The following is a 24,452-nucleotide window of genomic DNA, read 5'->3' on the forward strand; positions in this document are numbered from 1 at the left end:
CAAAAAAGACACGTGGAAGACATTATGTATGTGCTGGACGAAGGTAGACGTAACCGATACGAGACTGCTCCCACTCGCTCGGCGATATGGAACGGTCCACAGAATCTCGGGGCTAGTCTTTGAGAGGGGATCCGTAACTGTAGGTTCTTAGTACTTAGCCAGACGTGATCTCCTGGGAGGAAGACAGGCGCTGGCTGATGATGCTTATCTGCCCATTTCTTGGAGGTCCTGGCGGCTTTATGCGACTTCCCCTGGATAGAAGTCCATAAAGTAAGTAATTGACGAGCTGAAAGCTGAACTGCCGGGAGTGCACTGGGCTCTGGCGAAGGCAGAGGCGGGCGACGTAGTTTCCCATACACAAAGAGGAAGGGGGAACTTCCAGTAGCAGTATGTGTATGATTGTTGTACAAAAATTCCGCCCACGGGAGTAACTTGGCCCAATTGTCTTGTCGTTCATTAACGAATGAGTGAAGAAAGTCTTTAAAGTCCGGTTGGTGCTTTCCGTCTGCCCATTACTTTGGGGGTGGAACACAGACGAGAGGCTGAGTTGCACGTTGAAATGTTTACATAGTGCCTTCGAATATTGAGTGGTAAACTGTGGACCTCGATCTGACACCATGTCCTGTGGGAGACCATGGATTCTGAATATATGCTGAGCGAAGAGGTTGACCAAGTCAGGAGCTGAGGGTAACTTTGGCAGGGGGACAAAATGTGCCATTTTGGAGAACCGATCGACGGTTACCCAAATGATCGAGTTTCCTTCTGACGCTGGGAGGTCCACCACAAAGTCAGTGGAAATATGCGTCCAGGGCTCCACCAGAATGGGCCCTTGGCTTCCCGGTGAGTGGCTTCTGTAAAGCGCAAGTAGGCACGAACGTCCTGTTTCACCGTCGGGCACCAGTAATACCGGTTCAGCAGATCTAAGGTTCCTTCATGGCTGGTATGGCCCCCGGTGAGGGAGTCATGGGCCCAGGTAAGGACTGCTCTACGAGAGCGACGTTGGACAATGGTTTTCCCTTGGGGGGACACAGAAGTCACCGAGAGGCTCACCTTCATGGGGTCCAGGATGTATTGTGGAGTCTCAGGAGTTTCCTCGACTTTGGTAGAACGCGAGAGAGCGTCAGCTCTGATGTTCTTAGAACCTGGGCGATAGCACAGAACACAGTTAAAGCGGTCGAAGAACAGGGACCACCGATCCTGTCTCTGATTCAGGCGTTGGGCTTGGCTCAAGAATGCAAATTCTTGTGGTCGGTGGTTGGCTCCCTCCAACCACTGTCTCCATTCTTCCAAGGCGAGTTTCACGGCCAGCAACACTTTATCGCCAATACAATAGTTACTTTCCACCGGTGAGAACTTTCTAGAGAAGTATGAGCACGGTAGTAGTTGTCCGGCCTCGGAATGCTGACTAAGTACAGCACCAACTGCCACATTGGAAGCGTCAACTTCCACGACGAATGGTCGGTTCGGGTCAGGATGACGAAGGCAGGTATCTTGCAAAAAGGACTTCTTGAGATCCTCAAAGGCTTGGCAGGCGGAGTCAGGCCAATCCACCGCATTGGCTCCCTTCCGAGTAAGTGCAGTTAATGGAGCCACAATGCGAGAGTAATTGGGGATGAAATGTCTGTAAAAATTTGCAAAGCCGAGGAAGCATTGCAACGCTTTAAGACCCCTCGGCCGAGGCCAGTTCTTAATTGCAGCCACTTTCTCGGGATCCATTTGGAAGCCGGGTGCTGAAACAACGTAGCCTAGGAACGGCAGGGAAGTCTTCTCGAAGCTACATTTCTTGAGTTTCGCGTACAGACTATATTCTCTGAGTATCTGGAGCACTTGACGGACATGCTGACGGTGTGTAAGCAAATCTGGGGAGTAGATTAAGACGTCATCAAGGTAGACAATTACGCAGGTGTTCAGTAGGTCCCGTAGCACCTCATTCATCAGGTGCTGAAAAACCGCCGGGGCATTACATAAGCCAAAGGGCATTACAAAGTATTCATAATGCCTGTCTCTGGTATTAAAAGTGGTTTTCCACTCGTCTCCGGGATGAATTCTGACCAAGTTGTAAGCACCGCGTAAGTCCAATTTCGTGAATATCTTCACTCCCTGAAGCCTATCGAGGAGCTCCGGGATTAGCGGGAGTGGGTAACGATCTTGCTTTGTAATGGAATTAAACCCTCGATAGTCAATGCACGGCCTCAACAAACCGTCCTTCTTACTGACAAAGAAGAAGCCTGCCCCAGCAGGCGACTTGGACGGGCGGATAAACCCCTTGGCCAGGTTCTCCAATATGTATTCGGACATAGCCCGGGTTTCGGGTAATGACAGAGGATATACCCTACCTCGAGGGGGCATGGTCCTGGGTAACAGGTCGATAGCACAGTCATACTAGACGGTGCTGCGGAAGGATCTTCACCTTGGTCTTGGAGAAAACATCTGTGAAGTCCTCATAAGGTTCCGGAGGACTAAGGGCGGAGTGCAGTAATGGAAGTCCTGGAGCTTTAGGAACCCTCAAGCAATTAGCGAGACAAAATGAGCTCCACTTGGTAATTTGTAGGGTATCCCACTGGATCGTGGGTGAGTGCTTCTGTAGCCACGGTAACCCTAGCACCACGGGATGGACGGCCTTCTCCAAAACAAGGAAGGCTATCTCCTCCAAATGGATCACCCCGGTGCGGACAGTGATGGGTACCGTGGATATCATGATAGGACCTGGAAGGAGCATTCCCTGGATGGAGGTAATTCGTAACAGGACCTCCCGTCTTTGCATAGGAATTCGCAACTGGGAGACTAAGTCCTGCAGGATAAAATTACCTCCTGCTCCCGAATCCAGGAAAGCAAGTGTCTCTAGAGACCCTCCAGGGTATTCCAGAGTAATCGGAACAGTACAGTGAGGAGCTGTAGCACAACCTAGGAGGAGCTCCTCTTGACCTCCTAGGTTTTGGCGTTTTCCGCACACTCCTGGCAGCGTGCCAAATAATGGCACTTTTGGCCACAGTACAGGCAGAGACCCATAGAACAACGACGTTGTCTCTCTTCAGCAGAGAGCGGGGCATGTCCCAGCTGCATAGGTTTGCAGGTGGGCATGTATGGACACGGAGTCTTAAGAGAAGACACTGGTCTCGTAGGAACATAAGATGGACTGTGTCGGGTCAGGCGCAACTCCCTGGCCCTTTGTTGTAGGTGACAGTCAATATGGGCAGCCATATCAATGAGGGCGTTGAGGTCCTCCAGGAGATCACGAGCGGCAAGCTCATCCTTGATACGTCCGGATAGCCCCTCCAGGAAGATATCTTTAAGGCTGCCATCTTCCCAGCCTACCTCTAGGGCTAGCATCCGGAACTCCATAGCATAGTCTGCCAAGGAGCGAGCCCCCTGACGGAGCTGTAGCAGTTCAGACGTAGCTGTAGCTAAACGAGCTGGCTCATCAAAAGCCTGTCGGAAGTTCGAGATGAACTGCTGTAAATCCACTAGTGAGGAATCATTATGTTCCCAAAGGGGAGAGGCCCACACCAAGGCCTTCCCAACAAGCAGGGACAGGATATAGGCTACCTTTACTGTGTCGGTGGGGAACTGCCGGGGCAACAGGGAGAACCGTATGAAACATTGGTTCAGGAAGCCGTGGCAGGTCTTTACATCCTCAGTGTAGTGGGAAGGTGCAGGTAGCTGAGTCACAGAAGTAGCTTGTTCCACAGGTCCCGACTCAATCGCAGGCAAAGAGTCAAGGCGAGTAGTAAGTTGTCCCACTGTGGCTGCCAGCGTATCTATGCAGTGCTGCTGCTTAAGCATCTGTTGGGCCATCCCAGGAATGTCCGGGGGACCTGGCACATCCGCCAAGTCCATGGCCTTGCAATCTGTTATGGATTATCACTTTAGTGGATCCTTGGGCCGACCTGCAGGAGACTGGGGGAAGATGGACTATAGTCTCTAGAACTAGGCAGGCCGGGAGGCGAATCTCAGGCAGGATGCGGATGAGGCTCTTTACCCTGGAAACTGGTGCTCCCCTGGGAGGAGCCCATAGGAGCCCAGCCGCTGGGACTTAGATGAGACTGAAGCGGGACCAGAAACAAACAGACTTGAAAAGTAGAATCAGGCAGGAAACTGAAGCAAGGCTCGGGAACTGGAACCAGGCAGGAACTGTAGCAAGACGCAGATACTGGAACCAGGCAGGAACTGTAGCAAGACTCGGGTACTGGAACCAGGCAGAAACTGTAGCAAGACTCGGGTACTGGAACCAGGCAGAAACTGTAGCAGACACAGGTACTGGAACCAGGCAGGAACTGTAGCAAGACAAGCGGTAAGCAGGCTGGAACGTAAGCAGAGTCAAAAGCAGGAACCAGACTGGAACGGAGCGACTACCAGCAAGTAGAACCACTCCGGGGCACGGAGCAACTGGGAACCTCAAGGTAACCCCGTTGCAAGGCGAAGACTGAGAGTCCGCAGCGGCTTAAATAAGCCGCGGCGTCTGACATCAGGAAATGGGCGGAGCTCTGAATGGCGGGAATTGGCCTACAAAGGCGTCCTCCTTGAGCGTGTGCCTAGGGACAGGGTGTCCACCGAAGGCCATCCTCCGGCATTGCCCCCGCGGGGATGCCGCCACAAGGGCCGTGAATTCCGCCAGCTGAACTGGGAGCAGGTCCAGGAGCACAGAGGTAAGGGCCGGGTCGCGGCACACGTGATCGGGACCATAACACCTTTTCCACCATCTGCTTGAGTTGCCCTGAGGTTCCTTCTCAAACATGCATTCTATGCCACCTTCATCTCTCCCTCCCTGTACCCTCTCTTCTCTTCTGTATGGGCAGAGAAGTGGGGGAAAGGGGAGGCTTGATGCTGGATTCCTGTGGAAAGAGAGTGGGATTCAGCCTGCCTTCAATGAGGAGGCAGGTGAGAGACTGAGGAGGGGGAGGAAGTGAGAAAATTAGGGAGAGGGATAAGGGCTGCTAAGGCCCCCATCATTATTCTTGTGTGTGTTTATCAACAGGAAGACTTATGTTAGGGCCACTTAGCCCTCATCATTATCCGACCGTTTCTCTGTATAAGGTTTGGGGATTAGGGTGCTCTGAAAAGGTTTTCCTATGAAGCAGTCATCAGTTCACTGTGAAAATCACACTGATCAGGCTTGTAAAAACTAATTTAAGGTTGCTGGCATGAGAGAATATGCTGAAATGTTAGAATATAGGTTAAGGTCAAAAGGTGTGTTGAGCTCATCCTTAAGTTTACTTCCTGCCATCTAGACTCAATTTCCAGGAAATCACATGACTTACAAGAATCCCAGCTTCATTAATATATACAAGAGAAAATAGTCATGCAAACTTATTAAGAGGATCTTGTTTTAGTGTCAACCAAATAGGAGAATGTTATGCAAAGAAACAAACTAGCTCATTTGTGTGGTAATTGGAATCAATTTATTGTGTAAACAATGCCCTCCAAGACTGCTTCTGAATTCCTTTGCACTCCTGGGATATTTATACTTTATCTAATAAAATATCTTTCTTTGGGCTGCCTCGAGCAGAGGCGATATGATACAAACTTTCAGATACTTGAAAGGTTTTAATGATCCAAAGACAACGACAAACCTTTTCCGTAGGAAAAAAATCAGCAGAACCAGGGGTCACGATTTGAAGCTCCAGGGAGGAAGATTCAGAACCAATGTTAGGAAGTATTTCTTCACGGAGAGGGTGGTGGATGCCTGGAATGCCCTTCCGGAGGATGTGGTGAAGACCAGAACTGTGAAGGACTTCAAAGGGGCGTGGGATAAACACTGTGGATCCATAAAGTCAAGAGGCCGCCAATGAAGAGTGGGTGACTCGCCAGAATGATGGCTAATGCCTGGAGACAATACCCTTATTCAATAAACGTACACATGCTTACTGTGACTCCAACATCATTCTAGCTTCAACAGCAAGAGGAAATGTGGAATAAAGGATCTGCACTCACAAAGGGGGGAGTAGCTGGCTTGTTACGGCGGTTACTACCCCAAACCAAATAAGCCTGTTACTTCAATTTCTATGCAAATACAGCATAGTTCTCTGCTTCAACGGCAGGGGAGAAGAAAAAACTGATACTACACACATCCAGCAGAGCTCTCTGCTTCAACGGCAGGGAAGAAGAAAAAAGGGTTCACACTCACAAAGCAGGGAGTAGCTGGCTTGTTACGGCGGTTACTACCCCAAACCAAATGTACCTGATACTTCACTTTCGATGCATATCCAGCATGGCTCTCTGCTTCAACAGCATGGGAGAAGAATAAACTGATACTTCAAGCATATCCAGCATAGCTCCCTGCTTCAACGGCAGGGGAGAAGAAAAACAACCAATAAGGGCTGTATAACATAGTCTGAGTAAAACAAATAAGCATGGGTGTAGCTTGCTTATTGCGGCGGTTACTACCCCTACTACCCCTAACTTATCAGCTAGATATTCACTTGGATGCAGCTCCATCACTGCTTTCTACATTAATGGTGGGGGTGGAAGGGAAATAGAACCAAGAGCTAAGAGAAACAGATAAGTATGAGAGAAAAAAGTGTGTGAAGCTTGCTGGGCAGACTGGATGGGCCGTTTGGTCTTCTTCTGCCGTCATTTCTATGTTTCTATGTTTCTATGTTTCTGATATGAAGACTTTATTATGGTTACCTACAAGGGGTCTTAATGTAACTGCTAAGCCCCCGTCATTCTTGTGAGAGGACAGGAGTTTGTCTGGGGCCAAAATCTGCAGGTTTACTGATTCGAATGTCAGCTTTGGAAATGTGAATAAGCAGCATCTATGATCCCTTTCCTTTGTATTTTGCATCCTGCAGGAGGAAATGCATTTCTGTTTCCATTTCTCCAGTGCTGCACTGTAAGCAGATCCTGGTTTCCTGGGTTTCCAGTTCCGTTTCTGTCTGTGAATTTCTATTAATAATTTGTGCTCACTTATTCTGTATGTGATGAGGGTCTAACCATGTTCTCTCTGTGTAATCATAGAAAGGTTTTCTCTGAGTGCCGTTCTCTGTGTAGTGATCTGTTTCAGTCCTGTTTGTTCTCTTTTCCCCATATGAGATGTGTTGGTTTTCGAAGGACCGGTGTAATATTTGCAATGCTGACACTTCAAAGGGGATCGCAAAGCTTTGCCACTGATACAGCGCGTGGGGGTCGTATGCTCTCTGGCGCTGTATGTACAGATCATATCTCAACTGTAATGTGTGGTCCTCATTGTCTCCACATTGGAATGAGAAGCCGATGGAAAATTGTTCTTTTCGTACAAAATGTTTCTATAGTGAGTGTCCATGCTCCTTGGTCAGTAACATAAGAACATAAGAAAATGCCATACTGGGTCAGACCAAGGGTCCATCAAGCCCAGCATCCTGTTTCCAATAGTGGCCAATCCAGGCCATAAAAACCTGGCAAGTACCCAAAAACTAAGTCTATTCCATGTTACCATTGCTAATGGCAGTGGCTATTCTTTAAGTGAACTTGCAGGTAATGGACTTCTCCTCCAAGAACTTATCCAATCCTTTTTTAAACACAGCTATACTAACTGCACTAACCACATCCTCTGGCAACAAATTCCAGAGTTTAATTGTGCGTTGAGTAAAAAAGAACTTTCTCCGATTAGTTTTAAATGTGCCCCATGCTAACTTCATGGAGTGCCCCCTAGTCTTTCTACTATCTGAAAGAGTAAATAACCGATTTACATCTACCCGTTCTAGACCTCTCATGATTTTAAACACCTCTATCATATCCCCCCTCAGTCGTCTCTTCTCCAAGATGAAAAGTCCTAACCTCTTTAGTCTTTCCTCATAGGGGAGTTGTTCCATTCCCCTTATCATTTTGGTAGCCCTTCTCTGTACCTTCTCCATCGCAATTATATCTTTTTTGAGATGCCGCGACCAGAATTCTACACAGTATTCAAGGTGCGGTCTCACCATGGAGCGATACAGAGGCATTATGACATTTTCCGTTTTATTCACCATTCCCTTTCAAATAATTCCCAACATTCTGTTTGCTTTTTTGACTGCCGCAGCACACTGAACCGACGATTTCACTGTGTTATCCACTATGACACCTAGATCTCTTTCTTGGGTTGTAGCACCTAATACGGAACCCAACATTGTGTAATTATAGCATGGGTTATTTTTCCCTATATGCATCACCTTGCACTTATCCACATTAAATTTCATCTGCCATTTGGATGCCCAATTTTCCATTCTCACAAGGTCTTCCTGCAATTTATCACAATCCGCTTGTGATTTAACTACTCTGAACAATTTTGTGTCATCTGCAAATTTGATTATCTCACTAGTCATATTTCTTTCCAGATCATTTATAAATGTATTGAAAAGTAAGGGTCCCAATACAGATCCCTGAGGCACTCCACTGAGAAAATTGTCCATTTAATCCTACTCTCTGTTTCCTGTCTTTTAGCCAGTTTGCAATCCACAAAAGGACATCGCCACCTATCCCATGACTTTTTACTTTTCCTAGAAGCCTCTCATGAGGAACTTTGTCAAATGCCTTCTGAAAATCCAAGTATACTATATCTACCGGTTCAACTTTATCCACATGTTTATTAACTCCTTCAAAAAAGTGATGCAGATTTGTGAGGCAAGACTTGCCCTGGGTAAAACCATGCTGACTTTGTTCCATTAAACCATGTCTTTCTATATGTTCTGTGATTTTGATGTTTAGAACACTTTCCACTGAAGTCAGGCTAACTGGTCTGTAGTTTCCCGGATCACCCCTGGAGCCCTTTTTAAATATTGGGGTTACATTTGCTATCCTCCAGTCTTCAGGTACAAAGGATGATTTTAATGATAAGTTACAAATTTTTACTAATAGGTCTGAAATTTCATTTTTTAGTTCCTTCAGAACTCTGGGGTGTATACCATCTGGTCCGGGTGATTTACTACTCTTCAGTTTGTCAATCAGGCCTACCACATCTTCTAGGTTCACCATGATTTGATTCAGTCCATCTGAATCATTACCCATGAAAACCTTCTCCATTACTGGTACCTCCCCTACATCCTCTTCAGTAAACACTGAAGCAAAGAAATCATTTAATCTTTCCGCGATGGCCTTATCTTCTCTAAGTGCCCCTTTAACCCCTCAATCATCTAACGGTCCAGCTGACTCCCTCACAGGCTTTCTGCTTTGGATATATTTTAAAAAGTTTTTACTGTGAGTTTTTGCCTCTACAGCCAACTTCTTTTCAAATTCTCTCTTAGCCTGTCTTATCAATGTCTTACATTTAACTTGCCAATATTTATGCTTTATCCTACTTTCTTCTGATGGATCCTTCTTCCAATTTTTGAATGAAGATCTTTTGGCTAAAATAGCTTCTTTCACCTCCCCTTTTAACCATGCCGTTAATCGTTTTGCCTTCTTTCCACCTTTCTTAATGTGTGGAATACATCTGGACTGTGCATCTAGAATGGTATTTTTTAACAATGACCACGCCTCTTGGAGATTTTTTACTTTTGTAGCTGCTCTTTCAGTTTTTTTCTAACAATTTTTCTCATTTTATCAAAGTTTCCCTTTTGAAAGTTTAGCACGAGAGCCTTGGATTTGCACACAGTAAGCTACAGATATAAACTCCGCAGCATGAGTTACGATCCTCAGGTGATCATTTGCTGATCTTCCCTTCCACATGGGATTATAAATTGCAGATAACGCGCTCTCGTGCTTTTTCATACTTAGCAGCAGTTCTTTGGAAGGCATTGCCTGTGGCACTCTATGGGAGAAGGATATAAAAGTTTTTAGGAAACAGGTGAAGGCTTTATATTTTATTGAGGCATCTGGAAGAAATGTTTTTTTTAATTTTATTTTATTGTTGGTTTTATGTTATTTTGTTAGAGTTAAGTGATTAGGTGTGTTAACAACATACTCTGCCTTGAGCAAAATGGAAATAGTGGGCAACAGGATTTTTAAATAATTTTTAAAATAAATAAAAGTAAATAAATCTGGATCCTGGATGTTGCCCCTTCCTATCCCATCCCCAATGCCTTTAACTCCCAGCTCCTTTTTATCCAGAAAGAAACCTCTGCCATGCATGAACACCATGCTGTGCTCATACAGGTTTCCACTGGTAAATGTGCTGGAGATTTCTTCTCCTAATCTTTCACATCCTGAGAATGAAACCCACATGGGGCTTAGAACCCAATGGGATGAGGACAGGAGAACCAGGAGTAGGAGGGAGCCTCTGCTGCTGGTCCTGGTGGTTTTAGCATCTGTTCACTGTGACATGGACTTCAGTTCTAACTCTGCTGTCTCCCCTATAAAGTGACCTTCCCAGGAGATCCTCTGCCTAATCTCACTGCTCTCTTTCTTTCCTATAGGATGCTGCTCCTAACCCTGAGCCTCCTAAGGTAAACCTAAACATTTCCTCCTGATAATTGTTTAAATTAACTTTTGCAAAGTATAAATTTGTGTTACTGCCTCAGAAACTTCCTCTTTGTAACCTCGGTTTCTGTTCTCTCCTGTAGGATAGCAAGGGCCCTCACTAACTGCTGGTAAAACCACCTTCCTGTTCTTACTAATATTAAGAGTTTGTACGAATGCCCCGGTGCTGAAATAGTAAATGACTGCAGATAAAGACCAATTGCTCCCCCAGTCTGCTCAGCTGAGATTCTTACTCTCTGCTAGAGATGTGAAACGGAACCGGTATCGGTTCGGATTCCGGTTCCGATTCACATTGTGAAATGTTTATCTTGCAGTCCGATCAGGTTTTTTTTTATTATCGGCTTCGCCCGAGCCAATAACCAAAAAATACAGCCGACTCTTTAAAATGAGTTTGTTAGATTCCCCCCACCCTCCGGACCCCCCCCCCCCCCCCCAATTTTTAAATACCTGGTGGTCCAGTGGGGGTCCCGGGAGCCTTCTCCCGCGCTCGGGCATTGGCTGCCAGTAAACAAAATGGCGCCAATGGCCCGTTGCCCTTAGCATGTGACAGGGTATCCGTGCCATAGATGAGAATAAAAAGTCCATTCATAAACCAACACTTCCTCCCCATCTCCCCTCCTTCCTCTCACCCACTTTGTCTTTACCAATCTCTCAACCCTCTCCCCATCGCTGGCCTCTGAAATAATCTTCACCTGAATTTTACCACAACATTGGCAGAATGTGGCAATTCTGCTTCCATGAACCCCAATTCAACCTCCTCCCCCCAACATTATGCAGCTTTAGGACAGTCCTGGGGTTCAGTGCCGTCACCGTGTGCATTAAACTGGAGGTTCTGGGAGGAGATCCGATCCTGCTCCAGGACAGCCTGGTTCTGTGATTGCTGTGGAGGGGGTGAGAGCTGTTTCCTGTGGGGAAAGATCTGGGAGGGGAGCAAATGTGACTCTTACTCCAGCAAATACCTGCAGCCTCCTTCCTTACAGCCGGAGTCCTCTAGGATTTCTGTTTTATTAATCAGAGAGCAGGAACGGGACTATTAGAGAAATATTGCATGGAATAAAGGGAGCATGAAATATAGAAAGTATCAAAGCAGTGCAATAGAAGTTAATAAGCAGGTACAGTCAAAGCCAATAAGCAGCCAATCAGAAAGCTTCTGCAGTGCAGACAGAGCCAATAAGTAATCAGGACTCTCCCATAGTGCAACCAGAGGAAACGAGCAGCGAGTTAGCTTCTCCCCTTGGTGCCGTTTGATCATCCCCCTCATTAATAGAGATCCACTCTCACTGATCCCGTCAGAAGATTTTGTATTTTTCTGTCTCAGGCTGACCCTGCTATGTATTTATTGCTCTTATTCTCTCTTTCAGTGAGTCCTGGTCCATACCTGAATATTATCTGATGGATCTGCAAAGTGATGGCTGACGGCTGAATCCTCTCTTCTCCTTCCTGCTCAGTACAAGGGATCTTCTTCCATTTCTGCTGGCACCCAAAGCATCTTCTCCTCCAGAGACTTCTCATGATTCTGCTCTCCCTTGTATCGCTTCTTCAATAAATCAAAAGCATTGGCATTCCTGTGCCTTCTAATTTGTTGCTCTTTTCCCAGTAGGGACCTTTGGGGATCTGATAATTCAGTCTTTCCCCTTTCCCCTGGTTTCTAGGGTTTATACAGGTAGAAAGCTCTCATAAAATAGCCCAGGGCTCGATGTGCTTAAAGAAATGAGAAATGTTCTATCAGCAGAGTCTGTAAGAAGTAATCTGCCCACTCAAGATGTGACATATCCTGCATTCATGCAAAAGATGACAGAGACAGTATCACAGTAACACAGTAATGACGACAGAAAAAGAACAGATGGTCCATCCAGGGTGCCCAGCAAGCTTCTTATGGGGGTAACCTACACAGCCAGGCTGTGTAGGTTACCCCCATATTTCTCTAAGGGTAGTAACTGTTGGCCTGTGTAGTTCACCCCAAGCCTTATGATAACCCATAAAAATGTATTGCTAGCAACATTTTATGGTTGATGAGCCTAGAAAATTCAGCCTTGTCTGCTTGATGTGCTTTGCTTAAGGACTTGCCTGAGAAGCAATCCTGTGCTTTTTCCTTATGTCTGCATATCAGTACCCCAGACCGAAAACGTGAGGGCCTGTCTTGGTTATCATTGGAATACAATTCCCATTCCTCCCACAGTTGAAGCGGAGAGCAATATTGCAGCTGCATCAAAAGCATCAAGACTTATTGGTTAAGGGTAGTAATCCCATGCTATCTCTTAAGGGTAGTAAATGCCGCTCCATGCAGGTTACCCCCAAGCTTAGAGGATCCTTAAAAACATAAGTCTCACCATCAGAGAAAAACCAAAACTTATTAAAATGTATCCAGCCTCTCAACCAAAATAAAGCTGTCCCGGTACATAAGGCGTTGCAAAGAACATGGGGGTAGATATTCAGCCGCTGTGAAAATACTTGATCTCTTGTTTTCTTGCTCCTAACTCCTTGGGTTATTGACTAAGCACAGGCACAAGTTACATTGCTCAAACCTACACCTGCTCCAAGGAGAGAGTAACATGTACATATGGATTTACATGCAAGCTTTTTAAAATCGAAACGTTTGTGTGTAAATCCAAAATCTCCAACCAGGATACTTTTCCGAGTTGCATGTGTACATTTACAAAACGTGAGCCCCAGGCTATTTTATTACAGCTAAGCAACAGGAATACTGAGGCAATGATCCAGAAATGGAAATCAAATGAATCTCATAGAGGATCTCATAGAAAAGGACCCCTGACTTATAAGAGTTTCAGTGGAGAGCCCTGTGCCAAGAGTAACTGTGAAAGGGCTCTGAGCATTTTTCTATCTCCCCTATAATCTCCCAGGACAAGATGAATACACATCGAGCCCCTGAATTCTGAGACTGGGGCCTGAGTCTGTAACCCTGTTTTCTCTGCATTCATTATTCATTTACCTCACTGTCCCTTTTCCATCAGTGTTACAGTCACCTACATGTCCTCTACATATTACATTGTGTTTCACATCCAAGCATCAGGGCTTTTCTCAGAGGTACATGATGGTAACTTCTCAAACCTTTATTCCCCCTCCCTGTATCCTCTCAAACCTGCATCCAGCATCTGCTGTATTCCCCCTCCCTGTATCCACTCAAACCTGCATCCAGCACCACCTTTATTCCCCCTCCCTGTATCCTCTCAAACCTGCATCCAGCACCACCTTTATTCCCCCTCCCTGTATCCACTCAAACCTGCATCCAGCACCACCTTTATTCCCCCTCCCTGTATCCTCTCAAACCTGCATCCAGCACCTCCTTTATTCCCCCTCCCTGTATCCTCTCAAACCTGCATCCAGCACCAGCTTTATTCCCCCTCCCAGAATCCTCTCAAACCTGCATCCAGCACCACCTTTATTCCCCCTCCCTGTATCCTCTCAAACCTGCATCCAGCACCACCTTTATTCCCCCTCCCTGTATCCTCTCAAACCTGCATCAAGCACCACCTTTATTCCCCCTCCCTGTATCCTCTCAAACCTGCATCCAGCACCACCTTTATTCCCCCTCCCTGTATCCTCTCAAACCTGCATCCAGCACCACCTTTATTCCTCCTCCCTGTATCCTCTCAAACCTACATCCAGCACCACCTTTATTCCCCCTCCCTGTATCCTCTCAAACCTGCATCCAGCACCACCTTTATTCCTCCTCCCTGTATCCTCTCAAACCTGCATCCAGCACCACCTTTATTCCCCCTCCCTGTATCCTCTCAAACCTGCATCCAGCACCAGCTTTATTCCCCCTCCCAGTATCCTCTCAAACCTGCATCCAGCACCACCTTTATTCCCCCTCCCTGTATCCTCTCAAACCTGCATCCAGCACCACCTTTATTCCCCTCCCTGTATCCTCTCAAACCTGCATCCAGCACCACCTTTATTCCCCCTCCCTGTATCCTCTCAAACCTGCATCCAGCGCCACCTTTATTCCCCCTCCCTGTATCCTCTCAAACCTGCATCCAGCACCACCTTTATTCCCCCTCCCTGAATCCTCTCAAACCTGCATCCAGCACCACCTTTATTCCCCCTCCCTGTATCCTCTCAAGCCTGCACCCGGCACCACCTTTATTCTTCCTCCCTGTATCCTCTCAAACGTGCATCCAGCACCACCTTTATTCCCCCTCCCTGTATCCTCTCAAATCTGCATCCAGCACCACCTTTATTCCCCCTCCCTGTATTCTCTCAAAACTGCATCCAGCACCACCTTTATTCCCCTCCCTGTATCCTCTCACACCTGCATCCAGCAGCACCTTTATTCCCCCTCCCTGTATCCTCTCAAACCTGCATCCAGCACCACCTTTATTCCCCCTCCCTGTATCCTCTCAAACCTGCATCCAGCACCACCTTTATTCCCCCTCCCTGTATCCTCTCAAACCTGCATCCAGCACCACCTTTATTCCCCCTCTCTGTATCCTCTCAAACCTGCATCCAGCACCACCTTTATTCCCCCTCCCTGTATCCTCTCTAAACCTGCCTCCAGCACCACCTTTGTTCCCCCTTCCTGTATCCTCTCGAACCTGCATCCAGCACCACCTTTATTCCCTCTCCCTGTATCCTCTCAAACCTGCATCCAGCACCACCTTTATTCCCCCTCCCTGTATCCTCTCAAACCTGCATCCAGCACCACCTTTATTCCCCCTCCCTGTATCCTCTCAAACCTGCATCCAGCACCACCTTTATTCCCCCTCCCTGTATCCTCTCAAACCTGCATCCAGCACCACCTTTATTCCCCCTCCCTGTATCCTCTCAAACCTGCATCCAGCACCTCCTTTATTCCCCCTCCCTGTATCCTCTCAATCCTGCATCCAGCACCAGCTTTATTCCCCCTCCCTGTATCCTCTCAAACCTGCATCCAGCACCTCCTTTATTCCCCTCCCTGTATCCTCTCAAACCTGCATCCAGCACCACCTTTATTCCTCCTCCCTGTATCCTCTCAAACCTGCATCCAGCACCACCTTTATTCCCCCTCCCTGTATCCTCTCAAACCTGCATCCAGCACCACCTTTATTCCCCCTCCCTGTATCCTCTCAAACCTGCATCCAGCGCCACCTTTATTCCCCCTCCCTGTATCCTCTCAAACCTGCATCCAGCACCACCTTTATTCCCCCTCCCTGTATCCTCTCAAACCTGCATCAAGCGCCACCTTTATCCCCCCTCCCTGTATCCTCTCAAACCTGCATCCAGCACCACCTTTATTCCCCCTCCCTGTATCCTCTCAAACCTGCATCCAGCACCACCTTTATTCCCCTCCCTGTATCCTCTCAAACCTGCATCCAGCACCACCTTTATTCCCCCTCCCTGTATCCTCTCAAACCTGCATCCAGCACCACCTTTATTCCCCCTCCCTGTATCCTCTCAAACCTGCATCCAGCACCACCTTTATTCCCCTCCCTGTATCCTCTCAAACCTGCATCCAGCACCACCTTTATTCCCCTCCCTGTATCCTCTCAAACCTGCATCCAGCACCACCTTTATTCCCCTCCCTGTATCCTCTCAAACCTGCATCCAGCACCACCTTTATTCCCCTCCCTGTATCCTCTCAAACCTGCATCCAGCACCACCTTTATTCCCCCTCCCTGTATCCTCTCAAACCTGCATCCAGCACCACCTTTATTCCCCCTCCCTGTATCCTCTCAAACCTGCATCCAGCACCACCTTTATTCCCCCTCCCTGTATCCTCTCAAACCTGCATCCAGCACCACCTTTATTCCCCCCTCCCTGTATCCTCTCAAACCTGCATCCAGCACCACCTTTATTCCCCCTCCCTGTATCCTCTCAAACCTGCATCCAGCACCACCTTTATTCCCCCTCCCTGTATCCTCTCAAACCTGCATCCAGCACCACCTTTATTTCCCCCTCCCTGTATCCTCTCAAACCTGCATCCAGCACCACCTTTATTCCCCTCCCTGTATCCTCTCAAACCTGCATCCAGCACCACCTTTATTCCCCCTCCCTGTATCCTCTCAAACCTGCATCCAGCACCACCTTTATTCCCCCTCCCTGTATCCTCTCAAACCTGCATCCAGCACCACCTTTATTCCCCCTCCCTGTATCCTCTCAAACCTGCATCCAGCACCACCTTTATTCCCCTCCCTGTATCCTCTCAAACCTGCATCCAGCACCACCTTTATTCCCCCTCCCTGTATCCTCTCAAACCTGCATCCAGCACCACCTTTATTCCCCTCCCTGTATCCTCTCAAACCTGCATCCAGCACCACCTTTATTCCCCCTCCCTGTATCCTCTCAAACCTGCATCCAGCACCACCTTTATTCCCCCTCCCTGTATCCTCTCAAACCTGCATCCAGCACCACCTTTATTCCCCCTCCCTGTATCCTCTCAAACCTGCATCCAGCACCACCTTTATTCCCCCTCCCTGTATCCTCTCAAACCTGCATCCAGCACCACCTTTATTCCCCCTCCCTGTATCCTCTCAAACCTGCATCCAGCACCACCTTTATTCCCCCTCCCTGTATCCTCTCAAACCTGCATCCAGCACCACCTTTATTCCCCCTCCCTGTATCCTCTCAAACCTGCATCCAGCACCACCTTTATTCCCCCTCCCTGTATCCTCTCAAACCTGCATCCAGCACCACCTTTATTCCTCCTCCCTGTATCCTCTCAAACCTGCATCCAGCACCACCTTTATTCCCCCTCCCTGTATCCTCTCAAACCTGCATCCAGCACCACCTTTATTCCCCCTCCCTGTATCCTCTCAAACCTGCATCCAGCACCACCTTTATTCCCCTCCCTGTATCCTCTCAAACCTGCATCCAGCAGCACCTTTATTCCCCCTCCCTGTATCCTCTCAACCTGCATCCAGCACCACCTTTATTCCCCCTCCCTGTATCCTCTCAAACCTGCATCCAGCACCACCTTTATTCCCCCTCCCTGTATCCTCTCAAACCTGCATCCAGCACCACCTTTATTCCCCCTCCCTGTATCCTCTCAAACCTGCATCCAGCACCACCTTTATTCCCCCTCCCTGTATCCTCTCAAACCTGCATCCAGCACCACCTTTATTCCCCCTCCCTGTATCCTCTCAAACCTGCATCCAGCACCACCTTTATTCCCCCTCCCTGTATCCTCTCAAACCTGCATCCAGCACCACCTTTATTCCCCCTCCCTGTATCCTCTCAAACCTGCATCCAGCACCACCTTTATTCCCCCTCCCTGTATCCTCTCAAACCTGCATCCAGCACCACCTTTATTCCCCCTCCCTGTATCCTCTCAAACCTGCATCCAGCACCACCTTTATTCCCCCTCCCTGTATCCTCTCAAACCTGCATCCAGCACCACCTTTATTCCCCTCCCTGTATCCTCTCAAACCTGCATCCAGCACCACCTTTATTCCCCCTCCCTGTATCCTCTCAAACCTGCATCCAGCACCACCTTTATTCCCCCTCCCTGTATCCTCTCAAACCTGCATCCAGCACCACCTTTATTCCCCTTCCTGTATCCTCTCAAACCTGCATCCAGCAGCACCTTTATTCCCCCTCCCTGTATCCTCTCAAACCTGCATCCAGCACCACCTTTATTCCCCCTCCCTGTATCCTCTCAAACCTGCATCCAGCACCACCTTTATTCCCCCTCCCTGTATCCTCTCAAACCTGCATCCAGCACCACCTTTATTCCCCCTCCCTGTATCCTCTCAAACCTGCATCCAGCACCACCTTTATTCCCCCTCCCTGTATCCTCTCAAACCTGCATCCAGCACCACCTTTATTCCCCCTCCCTGTATCCTCTCAAACCTGCATCCAGCACCACCTTTATTCCCCTCCCTGTATCCTCTCAAACCTGCATCCAGCACCACCTTTATTCCCCCTCCCTGTATCCTCTCAAACCTGCATCCAGCACCACCTTTATTCCCCCTCCCTGTATCCTCTCAAACCTGCATCCAGCACCACCTTTATTCCCCCTCCCTGTATCCTCTCAAACCTGCATCCAGCACCACCTTTATTCCCCTCCCTGTATCCTCTCAAACCTGCATCCAGCACCACCTTTATTCCCCCTCCCTGTATCCTCTCAAACCTGCATCCAGCACCACCTTTATTCCCCTCCCTGTATCCTCTCAAACCTGCATCCAGCACCACCTTTATTCCCCCTCCCTGTATCCTCTCAAACCTGCATCCAGCACCACCTTTATTCCCCTCCCTGTATCCTCTCAAACCTGCATCCAGCACCACCTTTATTCCCCTCCCTGTATCCTCTCAAACCTGCATCCAGCACCACCTTTATTCCCCCTCCCTGTATCCTCTCAAACCTGCATCCAGCACCACCTTTATTTCCCCTCCCTGTATCCTCTCAAACCTGCATCCAGCACCACCTTTATTCCCCCTCCCTGTATCCTCTCAAACCTGCATCCAGCACCACCTTTATTCCCACTCCCTGTATCCTCTCAAACCTGCATCCAGCACCACCTTTATTCCCCCTCCCTGTATCCTCTCAAACCTGCATCCAGCACCACCTTTATTCCCCCTCCCTGTATCCTCTCAAACCTGCATCCAGCACCACCTTTATTCCCCCTCCCTGTATCCTCTCAAACCTGCATCCAGCACCACCTTTATTCCCCCTCCCTGTATAATCTTTTCTGTTCTGCATGGGCAGAGATTTAGGAGAGAGGAGAGGACTGATGCTTGGCTGCTGGGAGGAGGTGGTGAGAGACAGAAGACCCCCAGCAGGTGGGGGAGGGGACGGGGATGTCTCCGAGCCCCCATCATTATCCATTTCTTGTGCATGGTGAGGAGGTCTTGGGTTATAACTGCTGAGCTCCCATCATTCTTGTGAGAGGATACAATCTGCTGGGCCGCTTCTAAAATGCATGCGGCAGGCCTGGATTTCATACACTAGAGGTATTTCCCTATCCCCACAGAGTTTACAATCTAAGGGGTAGATTTTGAAATAAGCACGCATGTGCACCCACAAAGGAGGGTAGAACTTTGCTAGTTTTGTACAACACATCCCAGCCTTCCCATTCCACTCCAATTACACCCTACCCTTCTCCATCCCCCCATAAGATTGTATGTGAGGCAAAGGAAGGTAAAGTGACTTGCTATAAGTCAGAAGGAGCGATGGTGGATTTTGAATGCTGGTTTCCCTGTGTTGTAGCCCACTGTCTAACCACTAGGCTACTCCTCAACACAAGTTTCTAATAATAACGAGGATGTACAGCACCACATCTTTAGGGTACCTGAGAATTTAAAAGACAAAGACCTACAATTAGGCACAGTCACTAATTTTTATGTTAGTACTCTAAGATTCTTGTTTAGTGAATCCAAATTAACCCTTTTGGCTGAATATGCCACCATTTTGCATTTATTAAGAGAATTATTGCAAAATGATAATCGCATTTATTTTAACTACTTATACGCAGATGACGTCCAAATTCTCATACCGATTACCCACTCACTATATAAAACACTGGAGTTCTGGAACACCTGCCTTCAATCCATAAACAACCTTCTTACAAGCCTCAATTTGATCCTAAATACAAACAAGACAGAGCTTCTCCTCGTCACCCAAGACGGAAATTATCCAGAGACCAATGCACACCCCTCAATTCAACCAGTTTTCTCCCCACAAGTCAGAAACCTAGGAGTCATCATGGATAACCATCTGAACCTCAAAGGTTTCATCAATAACACCACAAAGGATTGATTTTTTAAACTTCAAGTCTTAAAACGGTTGAGACCCCTCCTCCACTTCTAGGACTACTGTACAGTTCTCCAGGCAATCATTTTTTCAAAAATCGATTACTGCAATTCACTCCTCCTCGGCCTTCCTACCAACACCATCAAACCTTTACAGATACTACAGAACGCAACGGCAAGAATTCTGACCCAAGACCAACAGAAGAGACCATATTACTCCCATCCTGCCGAATCTCTACTGGCTCCCCAATCAAATTCAGAACTTTATTCAAAACCCTAATGATCATTCACAAAGCCATTCACAACATCACACCACTGGAACTCAAGATCCCACTTCAGCCACGAATACCCTCCAGACCGGTGAGATCAGCGTATAGAGACACCCTCCATGCCCCCCCCATCAAAACATCAGTAAGAAAGAGAGCGCTTTCCACTTCTGGCCCAACACAATGGAACTCTCTCCCGCCAGATCTCCGGCTCGAAAGATGCACGATTACATTTAAAAAAAGACTCAAAATCTGGTTGTGTACCCAAGCCTTCTCTTGCTCAGACGAACAGTAGAGTCTTTTTATACCTTAGAGTCCGTTATGCTGCTCGCCACTAGAACAACATCTCTAGCATTCTGTTCTTTATGCAGACAATCTTACCAATATTTCCTCTTTATTACCTGGGTCCAGTGTCCTCTCCTTAGATACCGGACTATATACCTAAGTTAGTATCCGGCCCGCCGGCTAAAGTTCTTCGAGTTATCCCCATGTTAAACCCCCATGTTAAACGATGTTACTTGGATCCTAGTTTGTTCATCCTTGTTTTAATGTAATACATTCTTTTGCGCAGGTTTTTTATTATAATGTAAACAAAGTGATTTGTAACTTGTTACAAGAATATCGGTATATAAGAGTCCTAAATAAATAAATAACTCAAGTATTAGAAAAAGACTTTAGGCAGCTAAGGACAGAAATAGAGGGTGTAGTTGAAAAATGCTCACTGCAGGAAGGAGATTGCAGATTATTGGCAGAACAAACTCCAATCACGTCCAAGCCTTACGAAATCAGATCTCTGAAGGGCATCCTGAAGACCCCATCTAGATAAGTTACCCAAATATCTAGAGACAATTCTGGCATTGTAGGAGATTATCAGAGGACAGCCAGAGAAGGAAAATTCAGAAGAAACTTCAGAATGGGTTTGAGATTTAGAAAGGTCTATAAAAATCCACCATGAAGACAGAGGAAACAAAATGTTATCTCTGAAAAATCAACTAACAGAAGCACGGCTGCAATTAGCAGATGCAGAGAGTAAAGGTATTGAGTTAGGAAAGTGCCACAAGAAATTAACTCACTTTGGGTTTCAGGTCTCGGAAAGAGAGGGACGGATCAGAGACTTAAAACTAAAGAGTCTGTCTCTTTAAGAGACCCCACCTCACTGAAACTGAGTTATTAAAGGCTGAGAATAAAACACTAACTCAGCAGTTCTCTGCATATAAGCAATACATACAACATAAAGCTCGGTTTATCCAGTTACAAGCAGCAAATTTAACGTTAGGAAATATTTCTTTACAGAGAAAGTAGTGGATGCATGGAATGGTCTACCAGTAGAGATGGTGGAGGCCAAATCAGTATCTGAATACAAGAAACATGGGATAAATGCAGTAGATCTCTGAGGGAGTGTTGGAGAATTATAAAGGCCTGATAAATTAGACAGATGGGTAAACTAGATGGGTCATATGGTCTTTATCTGCCATTATATTTCACTATTAGTATGACATTCAATATTCCACTTTTATCATGAAGCGTCTTAAAGTAGATTGCAGTAAATTTAAACTGGGGGAGTGAAGAAAGGCTGTACCTTGCAACACTGGCAATTTATAAACCCTGGAACAGCTGCCATTCTAAGCCATTGGTCTAGTTTTTGTTTTTCCATTTCCTTGGCTTTCCTGGACCAGTTACCGTCTTGTTTTGTGGGTCCTGCCATTTATGTGGGGAGGGTGAGAGGATGCCCCTGCTGATGTCATCTGTAGATGACTGAGTACTCCCAATAAAGATCTTGCCCTATGGTGCGCAGCTGTTGGCAAGCAGCCGAAGTCTCATGGCAAAAGGACCTGCCCCTAGAGAAGGTTTTTCAGCTGATTCCTCATCAAGTTTCCATCATGGCATGGGCAAGAAATGGAAAGGTCCAGTAAGAGCATTGCCATCTGGCACTACTGCCTAACCAATCATGACCCAGCCAACGCTTGATGCTTTTCAATTTCTACCAATTAAAGATACTGTCTTGGGTCTCGCCGAGGTTGAGGGTTCTTTACTTTCCACTCTTAGCCCTGATTCCCATGACTCAAGTGCTGGGGTTGATTATCATACAGAAGCTGAGCTTGGGGAACTTACATCTGGTAAAGTTTTAGCTCCTACTCCTTGTGATTTGATGTCTTTTTTATTAAGAGGTAGTCCTAGAGTGACTAACCCCTTGGAGGTGAATTTCTCCAGGTATTATGGTGTCTAGGCTACTTACTCTACCACTTCAAAACCATTTTGAGCAATTTGGAGAGTGTTTGGACTATGATAACAAAACTAGAGAAGCATCTAACTGCTAAGTTTGAAAAGTCTTTATCTTCACTGGCTGAATTACAATCCCAAGTTGTCTCTCACTCTCTTTTGCTTAAGGAGCATGGAGATAGAATGATAGAATGTGAATCTCAGAGTAAACAATGATTAGATCTGTCTCTGGGCAGAGATACTAGTAACATATAAAAGATTAGAGAATATGGAAAATTATGCGAGGTGATTGAAATCACATAAGAACATAAGAACATAAGAAAATGCCATACTGGGTCAGACCAAGGGTCCATCAAGCCCAGCATCCTGTTTCCAACAGTGGCCAATCCAGGCCATAAGAACCTGGCAAGTACCCAAAAACTAAGTCTATTCCATGTAACCATTGCTAATGGCAGTGGCTATTCTCTAAGTGAACTTAATAGCAGGTAATGGACTTCTCCTCCAAGAACTTATCCAATCCTTTTTTTAAACACAGCTATACTAACTGCACGAACCACATTCTCTGGCAACAAATTCCAGAGTTTAATTGTGCGTTGAGTAAAAAAGAACTTTCTCCGATTAGTTTTAAATGTGCCCCATGCTAACTTCATGGAGTGTCCCCCTAGTCTTTCTACTATCCGAAAGAGTAAATAACCGATTCACATCTACCCATTCTAGACCTCTCATGATTTTAAACACCTCTATCATATCCCCCCTCAGTCGTCTCTTCTCCAAGCTGAAAAGTCCTAACCTCTTTAGTCTTTCCTCATAGGGGAGTTGTTCCATTCCCCTTATCATTTTGGTAGCCCTTCTCTGAACCATCTCCATCGCAATTATATCTTTTTTGAGATGCGGCGACCAGAATTGTACACAGTATTCAAGGTGCGGTCTCACCATGGAGCGATACAGAGGCATTATGACATTTTCCGTTTTATTCATCATTCCTTTTCTAATAATTCCCAACATTCTGTTTGCTTTTTTGACTGCCGCAGCACACTGAACCGACGATTTCAATGTGTTATCCACTATGACACCTAGATCTCTTTCTTGGGTTGTAGCACCTAATATGGAACCCAACATCGTGTAATTATAGCATGGGTTATTTTTCTCTATATGCATCACCTTGCACTTATCCACATTAAATTTCATCTGCCATTTGGATGCCCAATTTTCCAGTCTCACAAGGTCTTCCTGCAATTTATCACAATCTGCTTGTGATTTAACTACTCTGAACAATTTTGTGTCATCTGCAAATTTGATTATCTCACTCGTCGTATTTCTTTCCAGATCATTTATAAATATATTGAACAGTAAGGGTCCCAATACAGATCCCTGAGGCACTCCACTGTCCACTCCCTTCCACTGAGAAAATTGCCCGTTTAATCCTACTCTCTGTTTCCTGTCTTTTAGCCAGTTTGCAATCCACGAAAGGACATCGCCACCTATCCCATGACTTTTTACTTTTCCTAGAAGCCTCTCATGAGGAACTTTGTCAAACGCCTTCTGAAAATCCAAATATACTATATCTACCGGTTCACCATTATCCACATGTTTATTAATTCCTTCAAAAAAGTGAAGCAGATTTGTGAGGCAAGACTTGCCCTGGGTAAAGCCATACTGACTTTGTTCCATTAAACCATGTCTTTCTATATGTTCTGTGATTTTGATGTTTAGAACACTTTCCACTATTTTTCCTGGCACTGAAGTCAGGCTAACCGGTATGTAGTTTCCCGGATCGCCCCTGGAGCCCTTTTTAAATATTGGGGTTAGATTTGCTATCCTCCAGTTTTCAGGTACAATGGATGATTTTAATGATAAGTTACAAATTTTTACTAATAGGTCTGAAATTTCATTTTTTAGTTCCTTCAG

General features: G+C 46.5%; 1 long non-coding RNA gene across 2 annotated transcripts in view; it reads left to right on the forward strand.

Moving 5' to 3' along the window:
- LOC115082447 overlaps positions 1–11,929 on the forward strand; it is a 23,173-nt gene extending 11,244 nt beyond the window's left edge. Inside the window, exons 3-4 of one of the 2 annotated variants that reach the window (XR_003854171.1) lie at positions 10,308–10,337; positions 11,733–11,929. This is a non-coding gene — a long non-coding RNA (uncharacterized LOC115082447). Of the gene's footprint in view, positions 1–10,307; positions 10,338–10,452; positions 10,482–11,732 lie in introns of those variants that run through there. The other variant, XR_003854173.1, reaches the window with a different exon arrangement.
- Positions 11,930–24,452: the final 12,523 nt, after the last annotated feature.

Source organism: Rhinatrema bivittatum, chromosome 1 (genome assembly GCF_901001135.1).
Source record: "Rhinatrema bivittatum chromosome 1, aRhiBiv1.1, whole genome shotgun sequence".
NCBI classification, from domain to species: Eukaryota; Metazoa; Chordata; class Amphibia; order Gymnophiona; family Rhinatrematidae; genus Rhinatrema; species Rhinatrema bivittatum.